Here is a 16070-nt window from a genome sequence, read left to right as displayed (position 1 = left end):
TGGGAGGGGGGAAGCAGCGTCCTGCCGGGAGCTGGGAATGGTGTCAGAGCCGCTGCCGGCGCTGGGAAAGTTCGGCTGGGCGCTCCCGATTGCCTGGATCCGCTCCAGGGACAGGAATCCCCCTCTGCTCGAAATCCCGCACCAAGGCACCCTCCGAGGGGTTTATCCTGATGGGGAATGGCAAGCCGGGGAAAAGGGCGAAGGAAGGAAGGAGGGAAGGGGAGCGAACCTCACCCCGTGCATTCCCCGGGGGGACAGCATCCCTCACCGCCCCCCTCCCCGGACCCCGGCTCTGCTTGTCCCCGGAGCTGTCGGGGCTCAGGACAGCCCTCAGCCCCCGGCACAGCCCAGCTTGTGCTTCAGGGCAAAGCCCGAGTCCAGGCGGGACACCCCATCCCTTCCCAGGGCACTTCCAACACTCGGAGCACGTGGGGAACTGCAGCGCCTTTACCTTTGTGAACTGTCCCCCGGTGACAGCAGCCGGCGACAGCTTCACACCACAACAATTATCGAAGCAAATGGCTCCGGGGGAAAAGACATTGCTCTTCTAAACGCTGCGAGCTCCAGCAGGAGAAAAAAAAAAAAAACAACCAAAAACTCCCAAAAACTCCCAGACAAACGTTATGGATAAAGCCGCACATTTAATAGCAAAATACTCAGGGACGACCCAGGGCACTTTGAATTTCTAGCGAGAAGATATTCGCTTTGATTTGTCATTGTCTTTTTTTCTTATTATTATTATTATTTTTGAAGCGGGTTGTTAGAGCGCAGCATAGGAAAACACGAGACGAATCAATCACTGAGAGCTGCTGGCAGCTCCCTTTCTCCTCCCCCTCCACTCCAAGGCTGGAGATGGAGGGATGTAGTTAAGGAGACACACAAAACGCTGTTTGCTTGTTGTACTTTGAGAAACAAGAGTGAGAGGAGAGGTCCAGATCCACTTCCAGATTTGCTGCAGAAAGGACTGCCCCACAAAGCTTTTTCTTTTCTTAATTATTCAAAGAAACACTCCCAGGTAGCTTTAGTTTCCTGTAATAAGAAAGCATTAGCTAAGGCACCTAAGAATGTCTGTGCCTCCCTCTGCATGCATGACTCTCTCCTTTGTACTCCAAGTTCCTAAAAAAACCTTGCCTTTAGTTTTGGGAAAGTGCTAGCACTTCCTTTGTCACAGGCTGACCTATAAAGTCCAACAGCCACTGAACACACAAAAGCTTCTGCATACAAATTATCCTCCCTCCACCTGGAAATGAGGCACTTTCCCATGGAAAACAGGAAAACAGTGTTGGGGCTGGAGCCCCAACCTCTGCCCACATCGCTGCTGAGCATCACACTGCCATCAGGACAGCCCTAAACTGAGAATCACGGAATCACAGAATGATTTGGGTTGGAAAGGACCTTAGAGATCATCTCATCCCACCCCTGCCATGGCAGGGACACCTCCCACTGTCCCAGCTGCTCCCAGCCCCAATGTCCAGCCTGGCCTTGGGCACTGCCAGGGATCCAGAGGCAGCCCCAGCTGCTCTGGGCACCCTGTGCCAGGCTCTGCCCACCCTGCCAGGGAAGGAACAATTTCTTTCTCATATCTCTTCTAGCCTTGGCCTCCTTCAGCTCAAGGCCATTCCCCCTTCTCCTGTCACTCCAGGCCCTTGTGAAAATCCCCTCTCCAACTCTCTTGTAATGCATTAACTGAGGTGTCTCAAAGATCTCCCTGAAGCCTTCTCTTCTCCAGGCTGAACAATCCCAGCTCTCCCAGCCTGTCTCTATGGCAGAGGCGCTCCAGCCCCTCATCCTCATGTCCCTGCTCTGTTCTCATTCCATCAGCTCCACGTGTGTCTCATGCTGGGCACCCAGAGCTGGCTGCAGCACCACCCTGGGGGCTCACAGGGGCTCTGTACAGGGGAGAACGCATTGCCAATCCATGTAAGGCAGTTTCCACTCCCTCCAGCCAGGCCAGTCACCTCCAGGTCACTGCTCCCAGCCTGCTCTGTGAGTTTTAGCAATTTGCTTCTCCACGGTTTTTAGGCTGCCCAGCTGTCAGCAAAGCCAGGGAGGCTCCAGGGCACTCGGCCTCAAAGCACTCGCTGCACGGGCAGATTACACAGCCCAGTGTCTGGGAGGGGCACAGGGGGATGGAAAATAAACTCTGGAATATGGCCTTTGTGCTGGGGGGAAAAAAAACCCCACCCAACAAGCACAATCTACTTCTCCCTGCCTCTGATTCAGGGCTGTGTTTGCTGTGTGAGTCCACCCCTACCCCAGCATCTCAGCAGAGCAATGCACACATGTGCCTGCAGTTCACCAGCAGTAGATTTAAGCCAACATATATCTACATGAAGTCAGGCCTCAAAGAGTGAGTCAGGGCCTAAATCAGTGTTGCAATTGAACTAAAATAATCTAAGCCTGCTCTAAATGCACATAGCTTTAACCTGTCACATCAAATGAAAATTATATACTTAAACCATAATCTTCCTGTTCCCTTACTCATCAAAAGAGGCCAGATCAAATTAAAAAAAAAAAAAAGAGAGAGAAGAGAGAGTGGATGCTGTTAAGAGGATGAGGAGGAGGTGGGGCTCATGGAGCAGGATATTCACAGAATCATTAAAGTTGGAAAAGCCCTCCCAGCCCACGGAGTCCCAGCTGTGCTGGATGCCCACCTTGTCCCCAGCCCAGAGCCCTGAGTGCCACCTCCAGGTGACACCTCCAGGGATGGGCACTGCAAAGCTCCCTGGGCAGCCCCTGCCAATGTCTGATCACCCTTTCAGTGAAGAAATTCTTCCTGATGTCCAACCTGAGCCTCCCCTGGCAAAACTTGAGGCCATTCCCTCTTGTCCTGGCACCTGGGAGCAGAGGCCACCTGGCTGTCCCCTCCTGTCAGGGAGCCACAGAGAGTGACAAGGTCCCTTCTGAGCCTCCTTTTCTCCAGGCGAAAAAACCCCATAAACCCCTCCTCGTATGACTTAAATTTCTGCTTGAACCAAGGGGTGTTTCTGCCTTCCAAGCCAAACTCAGCCCCCCAGCACTCCCCATCCATTCTTCAAGCAGAAATTTGGCAGATTGAGTCGCTGGCTGCAGCGGTGGCTCCGTGTTGTCCTCTCCTCTGAGTCTGGGTGGACATGGCCTGGCTAAGTGACAGTAAATCTTTCCACACCCGAGTTTCCCAGAGTGAAAGACAGGCAGGGATAAGGTCAGGCTGCAAACACCCACCAAAAGTTGCCATTGTTTGCTGGGGTTGAGGTTTGCTACCTTTTGTTTTTTCACCAGGATGAGAAATGTGAGTAGGAGCTCTGTCCTTGGGTTTCCCTGAACACATGTGCTGATAAGGCAGCTTGGGGACAGGCTCAGGAGCTCTTGTAGATGAAGAGGGTCACTGATTTACACTCTGCCACTTGGTGTAGGAATGGGATGTTTTGGTGGCTTCACTGCCTGACTGCACTGGAAGGATATTCACTCTTATGCTAAATCAAACCCAGTTTTCATGTAGAGCTTTTCAAGACTTTTCTACAGGAAACTACAGATTTATTTCAATCAGGAGGAGTAGTTTTGTTGAAATAACAGCCTCAGCACCTTCAATGGGTGCAGTTTTTCTTACAAAGACACATCAGCAGTGCGGATCAATCTAATAACGAGGAAAATTATTTCCAGTAAAACCTACTTGTAAGGCAGCAAAATGGTTTCTACCCTCAGATTCACAGGGTTATAATTCTACTGATGCAAAATTGATGGGTTTTGCCCAGAGCAGCTGTGACTGCCCAATGGCTGGAAGTGTCCAAGGCCAGGCTGGATGGGGCTTGGAGCAGCCTGGGATAGTGGAAGGTGTCCCTGCCCATGGCAGGGGTGGAATGGGATGAATTTTAAGGTTCCCTCCAACCCAAACCACTCTGTGATTCTGCAGTTCTAAGCCCACACCTTTGGCAGACAAGACACTCCAGGTACCTCACTCTGCATGATTTAAATTCACTGATTTTATACCAGCACCTCTGCCACAGGGGGGGTGGGGGGTGGAACAATGCTCACTAAATTACATCAAATATGTAAAATTCTACTACAACTTGTGCAAACAAGGCCTAAATACCTCTCAGCACCAGCAGTTAATATGATAAGCGGGTAGCCAGCGTTGTGTACTATCCCCAGAGCTGACTCCTGTACCCATCAATGCTCCTGGGGCTGCCTCCTGTCCTACTTTAATGCCTCAGAGCACAGAAAGGTTTTTCCTGCTGACAGAATCATGTCCAGGCAGGTTTTGAGTATCTCCAGAGAAAGAGACTCCTCAGCCTCTCTGGACAGCCTCTTCCAACACTTTGTCACCACCACAGGAAAGTTTTCCTTCATATTCAGGTGAAACTTTGTGTGTTGCAGTTTTTGCTGGGCAACACTGAAAAGCCTGGCCCCATCCCTTTGGCACCTGCCTTGAAGATATTTGGGGGTGTTGATAAGGTCATAGAATCCCAGAATTAGAAATGGACCTTAAAGCCCATCCAGTGCCATGGCAGGAACACCTCCCACTGTCCCAGGAGCTCCCAATGTCCAGCCTGGCCTTGGGCACTGCCAGGGATCCAGGGGCAGCCCCAGCTGCTCTGGCAATTCCATCCCAGCCCCTGCCCACCCTGCCAGGGAACAATTCCTGCCCAAAATCCTTTCTGAAGATGCCAAAGGCATCTCACCACCTGGAAGAGCAGGGTGAACCCTGCCTCTGTGTGGCTTTCAGCTCTCCCTGCCCTCTGAGGGTGGACTCGGGGCTGGCAGCCAGGGCACCGGGGGTTTCAGCCCATCCTCATCCTCATCCCTGCTGGCCTCTCCCTGGCCAGGGCTCACGGGTTTGGCCTCAGTCATGACTTACCCAGGTCAGGCAGCTCATTCCTCATCCCCCCCAGCCTGGCTGAGCCATCTCAGCTGATCTCACCCCGTGTCCTGAGCCGCTTTCCAGGGCCTGAGCCCCCCTGGCTCTCCCCTTCACTTCCATTCCCCTCCTGGGGCACGGGGCCAGCAGAGCCCATGGACAAAAGCGTGGCACTTGTGCTCCCAAGTGCCACCAGACCTTCCCACACCCCTCCTTTTGCTTAGGGGGATTAGGCTTGGAGCCATTTAGGCTTTAATTAAGGCTTGTTTCAATAAGTAGTGCAGGTTATGGAGTGCTGGGGCCACCAGAGAAGTGCAGCACAACCTCCCCTCAGTGCCTGCGGTGCCTGGAGCTCTCCTGGAAGGAGCCTTTGGCTGTGAGGAGCAGGAGACCCCTGAGCCCCCCAGAACTGTCCTCTCTGCCAGCAGGCACAGAGCTCTGCCCTTGCAGTGATGGTAATCAAATCACACACTCCAAGGCTTCTGCCTGAAGGAATAAGGAAAGCAGATTTTTTTTTTATTATTTTTTTTAATTTTAATTTTTTTTAATTTTTTTTTTTTTTGGTCTCTGCCCACTATGCAATTAGCTGGAAGTTTGTGAATTTTTTCCCCCTGTTTGCTCATTTTAAATAAAAAAAATAAATAAAATAATAATTAAAAAAAAATGGAAAAGAAGGAAAAAGGTAAAAAGGGAAAGGGGGAAAGGAAAAAGAAAAGGGAAAAATGGAAAAAGAGGGAAAGAGGAAAAGGGAAAACGTAAAAGGAAAAAGGGAAGGAGGAAAAGGGAGAAGGGAAAGGGGAAAAGGGGAAAGAAAAAGAGATCAAGGGAAAAAAAGAAAAAAATAAAGGAACAAAGGGAAAGGGAAAAAAGGAAAGAGAAAAGGAAAAAGGGAAAGGGAAAAGGGGGAAGGGGGAAAGGAAAAAGGGGGGAAAGGGAGAAAGAAAAAGGAAAAAAGGGAAAAAGTGAAAGGGAAAAAGGGGAAAAGGGAAAGGGTGAGTAGTGAGGCAGTGGGCATGAAAAGCCCAGGGGAAGGTCAGGGATCACCCTGGAGCTCAGAGGATGGAGCCCAAGAGCTGGGATCTGCTGCAGGGTCAGCATGGGGCCATCCAGGCCTGGACCCCTCTTTGGGAGCAGAGGATCTGCAGCCTCCCCACGGGGAAACAATGACTGAAAACAGGTTTAATAAAACTCCCACTCCCAGCCTTCTCTGCCTGCAAATGTTTCCTCAGCCCCGACTGAGCCCCGTGATCTGGTGCAGAGAAGGAGATGGAGGTTTTGATGGAGCCTGATTGAAGTGCCAAAAAATGTTCACTCAGTTATGGCTCTGACAAATGGATCCTTCTGAACTGCTGCGTTCATTGTGCTTTTATTTTTTTTTAATTTATTATCAGCCTCTTCCTGTTCTGGGCCAGCAAGAGAGCCAAAGCCAAGGGGAAGGTGTCCAAATGGAATATTTTTTGATCTGGTGCAAAACAAGGGCTTGTCAGGAGGGAAGTTTCAGGTCATTTGGGTTGAAACCAAGTACACCAAAGTTTCCAAATTTAAAAAAAAAAGCCCACCCTGCCCTGCACATGTCCTGCAGAGCCCTGTGTAGAGCAGAAGGCTCCAAACCCAGCTGATCACGAGTTCATCTGCTGCTGGGCACAGCACTGGGATAAAATGGGATGCAAAGGAAATGTGATACTGTATTACCTTCAAAGAAATTGGAAATTCAAAAAAGTTCTCCTAGAAGCTCAACAGAAATGAAGTATTTTTGATATTGTGACTCTTTTTGAAAGGTTTCCACTCTGATTCAAGATGAATTCCAAGGACTGAAATGTGTTTTTCACAAAAGAAAAAAATGCCATTCAGTGAAGATCTAGTTCTTATTTATATTCTTATTTAGATTATTTATATTTTTACTCCTATTTCTGAGATCTGGAACTGATCTAAAACATATTGCCATGTCAGCATCTGAAATTATAACTCTTTTATCCCATTTTTTTAGGGGAAACCATGTTTGTCAGTACAGTTCGCCATCCACTTGCTCTACCCCACTATTTTCTGTTCCCTCAAAGCATTTTTTGCAGTGGTTTTTAACTTGAGTAACACCCCTGACTCCACAAATACTTATCAATGCTTTTTAAATACTTAAACATTTAAAAAAAACACTTTTCCTTTTCTGTGCTGGGTTTTGGATTGGGCTTTTTGTTCAGGTGGTGACAGTGGGTATTGGTCAGACACATGTCCATCTTCTCCATGACTTCCTGGGTATTTGATTCACACTTGACATCTACTTTGCAGTCAGCTTCCAGCTGGTTTTTTGTGTTTCATGAGGGTTTGTGAGGATCCTCGTGGATGAGCAGGATATTCACAGAATCATTAAAGTTGGAAAAGCCCTCCCAGCCCATGGAGTCCCAGCTGTGCCCAGTCCCCACCTTGTCCCCAGCCCAGAGCCCTGAGTGCCACCTCCAGGTGACACCTCCAGGGATGGGCACTGCAAAGCTCCCTGGGCAGCCCCTGCCAAGGCCTGAGCTCCCTTTCCATGGGCAAATTCCTGCTGCTGTCCACCCTGAGCCTCCCCTGGCCCAGCCTGAGGCCGTTCCCTCTCCTCCTGTCCCTGTTCCCTGGCAGCAGAGCCCGACCCCCCCGGCTGTCCCCTCCTGCCAGGGACTTGTGCAGAGCCACAAGGGCCCCCTGAGCCTCCTTTGCTCCAGGCTGAGCCCCTTTCCCAGCTCCCTCAGCCCCTCCTGGGGCTCCAGCCCCTTCCCAGCTCCGTTCCCTGCCCTGGACACGCTCCAGCCCCTCCAGGGCTCTCCTGCACCAGCCACAACTGGAGCCAGCCCTCGAGGGGCCTCTCAGAGCCAGCACAGAGGGACAATCCCTGCCCTGCTCCTGCTGGACACACAATTCCTCACCCAGCCCAGGGGCCAGGGGCCTCTTGCCCACCTGGGCACCCCTGGGCTCGTGTCCAGCCCCTGGCACCGGCACCCCCAGGGCTTTTCCAGCCCCTCTGCCCAGCCTGGAGGTCCGGGGGGTTGTTGTGACCAACACTCCTTCTGTGAAAGATGTCTGGTTCTGGAGAGGACCTCCCTCATTTCTGCATCCTGGGCTGCTGCTTGCATCCCTCACCTTGCACAGGGGGATACCCTGATTATATTTAGAGTCACTAAATAAAATAAATGGCTGGCAGAGAAGACCCTGCTCAAATACCAGACTGAAGAGCCCCAATCTCTGCTCCCTGCCCCCTCACAGGGTTCAGGTCTTCTTGCAGCCAGGGTGGCCACAGTTTTTGTTTTTTACTTCATCCCTCTTTCATTTTGCCCCATGAAATTCGAGCTCCAAGGTGTCCACCACAAGGGCAGGGTCCAGCTGAGTGTTTATAGATTTCCTTCTGAGGGCTTCCTTGCCCTGTGACTTTACAAGAATGGCATTTTTTAAACATGAAAAATTATTCTCAAGTGAAAGAATGAGAGGAAATGGCCTCAAGTTGTGCCAGGGGAAGTTCAGATTAGATACACAGAAATAACTTTTTTCCCTGGAAGAGTGGTCAGGCACTGGAATGAGTTGACAGCTCTGGAAGTGTTCAAGAGGTGTCTGAATGTGGCACTTAGGGATGTGGTTCAGGGGTGATTTTGATGGTTCTGAGTTGATAGTGAGACTGGAAGATTTTGAAGTTCACTTCCAACCTCAATAATTCTGTGATTCCATGAAAAGAACATTAAAAAAAAAAAAAAACTGCAGATACTACAACTTGCTCTGCTTATAAATATTTTATGTGGCCTCTAGTTTAAATTCCCCCTCTCAATCCCTCTTTTTTTTCAGGAAATCAAAACCATGACCCACCCAGATCAGGGTGTGTTGTGCTCACCCGGACATGAGGGTGTCAGCACCCCCTCCAGCTCCTTTAGCAGGAAAACTGGCTGCCCACAAGTTCAGAGCTCATTAATCTTTCACACAGAGCAGTAAAACCTCGATGAGCAGTAAATATACCTGTCCTTGTTTCCTCTTGCCCCCTAAATCAGCTCCCTGGTTTTAGGGATTCAGTCACTGTTGGGCTTCAAATATTACACCATCAAATCTTGAAGCAGCTGGAGACTCTGGAGTTTTTCACTGGGTTTGCATGGCTAAGCTTTGGCAGCAGGGACAGGGGCTACGGGAATTACAAGTTCCCTTTTTGGCATCTTCTCAACACACAGGGTGTCTCCCAGGCCTTGCACACAAAGGAAGAGGGAAAACACTTCTTTTTAATAAAAATTCAGGTAAAATATGAGAGGGTCATTGACCTTTGCTTCTGTGGAACCTTTCTGTTTTAATCGAACTCCTCTAGAGGAAATGCCTTCTACAAAAAGCTCATCAAACTCACAGGGGAAAAAACCTACTCCTGCTGGAGTCACAGTTTATGACCCAAGGGCAGCTCTTGGGGTTTTCTTTCTGTGAGCAAGCCATGTCACTGAGAAATGCTTCCAGGGATGAGGCATCCAAAATTTCTCTAGGAAACCTGTTCTAGTGCTTTTTACCCTAACAATAAAACATTTCTTCCTAATATCCAACCTCTAATATCCAACTAATATCTAATCCCACTCGCTGGCAGTTTGAGTCCCTGTGTCCTATCCCTGCATCCCTTGGCAATTGTCTCTCTCCAGCTTTCCTGGGGCTCCTTCAGGCCCTGCAAGGCCACCCTGAGCTCAGCCCAAAGCTTCTCCTGGCCAGGCTGAACAATGGCAGCTGGGCCAGCCTTTCCTGCCAGCAGAGCTGCTCCATCCCTCTGCTCATCCTGGAGCCTCCTCTGGGCTCTCTCCAGCAGCTCCAGCTGCTCCCTGGGCTGGTCCCACGGCTGGGGCAGCTCTGCAGGTGGGGTCTCACCTCAGGGGGCTCGGGGACACGATCCCAGAGGTGATGGCCCCAAGGAAGGAAGAACTTCCCGAGTTTCTGCCGCCAGCTCAGCGTCTAATTTGGAAACATAAAATACAGCCTGACAGGGCAGCCTTCAGGAGTCTCTGACCTTCATCTCTGGCATGTCACTAAGCCCTGCTGCCAGCCTGGGCACTGTGAGGTGGGGACTGTCCCCAGAGAGGCTCCGGCACCTCCCGGGGGATTATCCCAGCGCAGGTTTCTGACACCACAGGGATCCAGTGTCTGCCAGGCTCTCTGATGCTCGAGTTGTAGCACACACGGTTCCAGCACACCCCCCTTCAGACTGCAGGCACCAAAATATCTGTGGTTTCAGCTCTTACTCTTAGGCAAGAGGTTGATGCTGAGGTTTGGAATGGTAACAGTTGGGGAAAGATCGCCACGGGTTAAAAACGCACTGCCTAGAACAGGAGTGCAGAATAATTTGCTAAGGACATTAAACACTGGCTGAATTCACTCTTTCCAGGTGCTTTTAGCACACTCCAGCTCCTGTACACCCATTATTTGTTGTCTTTGTCTGCTTCACACCCCATGCTCCCCCTGACACACACAGTGCTGCCAAAGAGATGTTATTGTCCCTTCCTCCTGACTAAGTTCCTTCTCCAGCTTTATGTTTTCTCTGTTCCTGAATATGAAACAACTTCCATTATCCACGATTTTTGGGAATTTCCAATTTGGAACTGTTGCTGCTCTACTCCAACCAAGGTCCTGTTACCTCCTCTCATAAATTGGAGGGTGCCAGACTGGATAACTGGAATGGCTTCTCCCTGATCTCTTCAGATTTAACCTTTAACTGATTTAATCTTTTTGGTCAGGATTCAAACATTGCACAGGACCTGCCCCAAAGGAGGTGCCAGGGCAGTGCTTTGCAATGTGACTAGGTATCCCTTTTACTTCTGAAAATAACTCCTTGGGACATCTACTCATCACATTCCTCTTTGCTACGGCTGCATCACGTTACAGCTCCCCACAGCTTGGAGACAAACCTGTGCACACAAAACTCTGCCTGCTGGGCCAGTCCTAGGAGGACAGGATCCCAGTTGGTAGCAGAAATTCTTATTAGCCCCCAAAGAAGTTATGTGGGGACTCCATGCCACTGAATTTTATCTGATATCTGTACTTGGGGATCTTTCACTCTTCCCTGGGATGCTGCCCCATTTTCCTCCACTCTGGCAGTGCTCCTCAGCACCCTGCCACTTCACATTTCTTTGGCACAGGCAGCCAAACACGGTCCCCAGGACCCACCCCTGGAGGTTTTCTGTACCCTGGGCATGTTCCTCCTCCTTCCCCACAACCTTCTCCTCTCCCAGTGCTGGGGATCAGGTGGTGGTGTCCTCACCACCCAAATTTTGGCCCTTCAAGAGCTACTTCCTCCACCTCCTGTATTTGTCTTTGGATGGGCCACGCTGGCAACTCCCCCAAAACCAGCCTGAGGCTGGCCAGAAGCTGAATATAATTTTCTCATAGTGATTTATCTGATTAAGACCACACAGATACCACCATCCAACCCATTTCAACTGGGTGCAGCACGAGCCATCATTTAAATCCAGCAAGACTCTAATGCTAATGGAAAAATACTGGCTCCTACAGAAAGCCAATATTCCTGCTGGGAATCACTCATGTGCAATGCCATGCAAAAACTGTAATCCCCCCCCAGCCACAGGGGTGCTGGAAGAGAATATGCCTGTTTTATTTATTTATTTGGAGCCTATTGTGGAGGTAGCTTCACTTTTGTTAAAATAAAATATCAAATAAACAAAAAAATCCCCGTGGTGGGGGGTAAGGGAAACACAGGCTGGGCATTGGGAAAGAAGGCAGCTCGTGTGCTTGGTGCTGCCTGGAGAGCTCCAGGACTGCACATTTTATCAGGGTAATGTGATTTTGAAGGCTAAGGCTGGCAACAGCCGGGCTCAGCACTGCTCAGCACACGGCTCCAGCTCACCTGCAGAGCCCCAGCAGAGCAAATTGGAGCTGACAGGACAATGGCATCCAGCCAGGATCCCATTCCTGGAGTTCAGCAGGGCAGAAACCACCGTGTTTTTCCCCAGCCCCACAGCTCAGGGGTTCCACAGCCACCCTCACCCTCTCCTTGTGCACTCTGAGCTCCGATGTGTCCTGGTATCTGTCTTGGAATCATGGAATCATTTATGTTGGAAAAGGCCTTTGAGATCATCAAGAACCGTTCCCCCAGCACTGCCAAGGCCACCACTGACCACGTCCCCAAGTGCCACATCTGCAGAGCTTTTAAATCCCTGCAAGGATGGTGGCCCCAGCCCTGCCCTGGGCAGCTGGTTCCCATGCTCAACAATGCTTTCCTTGCATAAATTTTCCCTCATATCCCTTGGTGCAACTTGAGGTCACTTCTTTTTGTCCTGTCACTTGTCACCCAGGAGCTGAGCCTGACCCCCACCTGGCACCACCCTCCTGTCAGGGAGTTGTGGAGGGGGAGAAGATCCTTTCTTTGGGATTTGGTTTCTCTTTGATCCACAGAGCTTCGCTCTGGTGCTACACAGTTATGGAGAAACAAGAAAAGGTTAAAAAAAAAAATAATAATTCTTCTAGTTTCTTGCATTGTTTTGTGCCTCCTTTTTTCTGGAGCTGGGTTTTCCTGAGGAAGGAGAGGTGCTAACAGCTTTTTTTCCACACTTCTCAGCAAAATATCCAGCTAGCTGGCAGGAAGGCACTCTGTGTGACATCTTCCTCTAAGGACGTAGCCTCTGCAGTCTCAGTAATGTTCCAAACCTTTTCAGTGAAGGAGGAAACACAGAGAAGTTCTGTTCTGCTTTAAAATGTCACGGAATCACAGAAACATCAAGGTTGGAGGAAACCTTCACGGCCATCCAGTGAGCAAAAAGGAGTGAAAGGTGACCATATTCTCCTCCATTTCTCCTGCAGGCTGCTTAATAGGAGGGTTTGGTGAGAAAGCAGTGAAAACAGCATGAAGGAGAAGGTTTGATGGCTGTCAGATATCAATATGATGGGGGGGAAAAATGTCATCATTTCTAAAGGGGAATGGACAACTGAGAAGTAAATAATCTTATCAAAGGAAGAAGGTGCTTTCATCTTTTAATCAGTGCATTGATACTTTGATTTTAATTCCCTCAAATTCTCTGCAATATTTTCTTCCTTTCATGGGGAAATCAAGGTGCAAGGAAGTTACCTGGGTAGTCTGTGGTCAAGAATGGGCTTGGATGAGCTGGTATCAAAACTCAGCTTCTCTTAAATCTAGTGACAGGGTGATTCCTCACAAATCAAACATCCTGAAAGACACAGGTACAGTGCCTCAAAGAAACTGTGGTGTCTAAAGCAGTCCCAGATGTTCTCAGAGATTCATCCTTCATCTCTCCACACTTTCTTCCTACTTTTATACCTGGAGCTATTTGAAATTGAAGATGAGACTCTTAAGGACACTTTTTAGTGGTGGTGTTGGCAGTGTTAAGTTTATGGTCGGATTCAGTGATCTCAAGGGTCTTTTCCAGCCTAAATGATCCCAAATTCCCAGTGACTGAAAGTCATCACCACAGTTCTCCACACCTGATTTGGTCTCCTGTGCCCTTGATTGGTGTCATCCAGCTCTGCACCTTGAGTAACCAATGAGTTACTTTCCCCTGAGCTAAATGGAGACAAGAACTTGTTAAAATGAGTCTCAGCTGTGATTTGTTGCTCCCTCCCTTTGCTTCTTGCTTGGCAATGATGGGAACAACAAGCATCCTTCAGGATATTTGACATCAAACCTAAAACTCACAATCTGCTCCCTGAAGGAATAACTGTCTTGAGTTCTCAGCTTCCCAGATGATATATCAAGCATATTTCCAGCCTCCTGAAGCTGTCAAAGGATGCAGACAGACAGACTTACCTCCTTTAACACTGATATTCTCACATTAAAGAGAAGCCTGGAATCGAGTTTTATTACTTGGAAGGTGGATGAACAGATGTGGTGGCTGGAAAAGTGTCCAGAAACCCTGACTGGGGGCTGGCACTGCCCTGGCAAAGCTCCTGAGCTGTTTAATTCCTCTCCAATGAATTTCACAAAGAGTTTTCTTAGGAGAAAATCTCTCACACAGTTTGTTGGCTCAGAAGTGCTCTCATCCATGGCCCAAGTTGCCTTTGGACCTGCAGTTCCAAACCCTTTATTAGCAGCACAGTGAAGCACCTCACATTTATTTTCCCACGAAACAAACAATTGACGAACCCTATCCACTTTGTTGCTTGCCATGGTACTCAAAATCACGTCTTTTACACTTCAGCAGCCTGTGAAACTTGACAATCAATCATCCTAAAGTGCCAACAGCCACATCCTATGACATATATGGATCTGTAGGAAGCATAGCTTGAAGCCTTTCTAATTTTAGCTTGTTTCAGGATACAAGAAGTTTCAAGCATCAATCATCCAAGGAAAATGCTTTACATACCAAAGTGTCACCAAAAAAACCACAAAAAAAAGTCCAGCCTGCTGGTTTGTGTGTAACTGGGGTGCACTGGAAGGGTTTTGCATCCATGGATTCCTGAGGCCTGTGAAACGCCATGTGCTCTGCCTTAACCAGCTGCAGTTGCCTTCTCCCAGTAAAACAGGAATACAAAAATGCAGACAGTATTCCTCCAAGTGCATTTAAGCCAACAGCTCACAAATTCGTGCTGCTGGTTTTCCTTCAGCTGTAGTTTAGAAAAGATTGAATTCTTTGCCCAGTTGCACTAAATTACTGCAGAAAGTATTAAGCTTATGTAAGCAGAATTAATGTTATGGCTAAAACCACCAAGCAGCAGCCGGCCCCAAGTTTATCCTTGGCATACTCACAGCCTCCTTTTCTCCTGGCAGGAAGAATGACCAGCACCTGCTGATCCCAAGGATGGCCCCAAATTTCTGTGCTGGCTGTAGGATCTTCCTCAATCCTGTTTGCTGTTTCACCCCAGTCACCAGCTGAAGACCAGGGCAGTGTGTCCCTCCCACGTGGGAGGCTCAGCATTCCTCACATTCCCTCCCAGCCTTCCCAGATTAGACCCTCTCCAGAAGATCACCGCTGTATTTCTGCCTGAACAAGAACGTGCAAAGTGTGGTGGGTTTTGTCCCAAAGCCTGCAGCCCTGCCTGATGTCCTGACTGCACTCAGGGATTTTGTTCTGGGGGGAAAAGTGGAGCTTGTGGTTCATCAGCCACGGCAAGCTTAGGCAGCCTGGGAATACATCAAGGCACAGAACACATTGGATTTACCTCATTTCCAGAGTGATTAACAAGTTCTGTGTTTATATTGTCCACTTTTGCTCCCAGAAGTCCTGCTCAAAAGCTCTGCAGCAATTACTGGTGTCCTGATTTGGCTGCTGGTGAGATGGGGAAAATTTTCCCTAGGAAGAGGAATTACCTGCAGGAATATAAGAAATGCTAAAATCAGTGCCTCACCTAACCTGGTATTGCGTCTTTCAAAGTGGAAATGGGAAAAACTATTCAGGAATAGCAAGTCTGATATATTTAAATCCTTTTGCCCCCAGTCCCCAGCATCTGTGATTCCTTGGATTAAGGATGTTGTGGACACATCCCAAGCTGTAGTATCCATTTATGAGCCTCCTGTTCCTAACATTGCCCAATCCCATCCTGGACACATTGACACTCTCACCTTCCATAACATCCTGTGACGACAAATTCCAAAATTCCCTGACTCACTGCATAAAAACAGTCTCCCTCTTTTCTCTCTCAAGCTGATCTATTAATTTCATTGTGTCTGCTAATTTTCATTATGGTGTTGCAGGATTTTCTGACTCACTGTTCTGCATTCATCTTTGTGATTTTTTGTAGCTGCCTTGGCTTTCTCTCCAAACTGAAGAGTCTTTTCAGCCTCCTCATGAAGCAGCTGTTTCATCCTCTCCAGCTTCCATTTTCTCTGTATTTCTCACCTCCCCAGGTTTTCCCTGAGACCAGACTGCACAACCTGCTCAAGATGTCAGCGCAGCCAGATTTGTATGGCCACAAAGCCCTGCCATCCTGCTGGCAAGGCATTTCCCTGGCTCTTGGCCACTGCTGCACCTTGAGCTGATGGTTTTGGAAGGACGTGGAGCTGCTGGAGAGAGCCCAGAGGAGGCTCCAGGATGAGCAGAGGGATGGAGCAGCTCTGCTGGCAGGAAAGGCTGGCCCAGCTGCCATTGTTCAGCCTGGCCAGGAGAAGCTTTGGGCTGAGCTCAGGGTGGCCTTGCAGGGCCTGAAGGAGCCCCAGGAAAGCTGCAGAGAGACAATTGCCAAGGGCTGCAGGGACAGGACACAGGGAATGGCTTCAGACTGACAGAGAGTAGGTTTAGATGGGATATTGAGAAGAAATTCTTTATTGTAACAGGCCCTGGCACAAGGTGCCCAG

At 49.1% G+C, this 16070-nt stretch overlaps 1 protein-coding gene across 4 annotated transcripts in view; it reads right to left on the bottom strand.

Moving 5' to 3' along the window:
• The window catches only part of B3GALT5 (beta-1,3-galactosyltransferase 5), a 33895-nt gene extending 19267 nt beyond the window's left edge, over positions 1-14628 (bottom strand). For 3 of the 4 annotated variants that reach the window (XM_088068737.1, XM_088068743.1, XM_005526620.3), the window contains exons 1-2: positions 14526-14628; positions 452-561 (exon numbers count right to left, since the gene is read on the bottom strand). The gene's annotated coding sequence lies outside the window, so the exon portion shown is untranslated. The remainder of the gene's footprint in view (positions 1-451; positions 562-14525) is intronic. The other variant, XM_088068733.1, reaches the window with a different exon arrangement.
• Positions 14629-16070: the final 1442 nt, after the last annotated feature.

The sequence above is a fragment of the Pseudopodoces humilis genome, chromosome 2 (genome assembly GCF_049639895.1).
Source record: "Pseudopodoces humilis isolate 2021_Gansu_Grassland_sample_001 chromosome 2, ASM4963989v1, whole genome shotgun sequence".
In the NCBI taxonomy this organism is placed as follows: domain Eukaryota; kingdom Metazoa; phylum Chordata; class Aves; order Passeriformes; family Paridae; genus Pseudopodoces; species Pseudopodoces humilis.
Note: the sequence above shows the minus strand (reverse complement) of the source record. Positions and strands in the feature narration are given on the sequence as shown.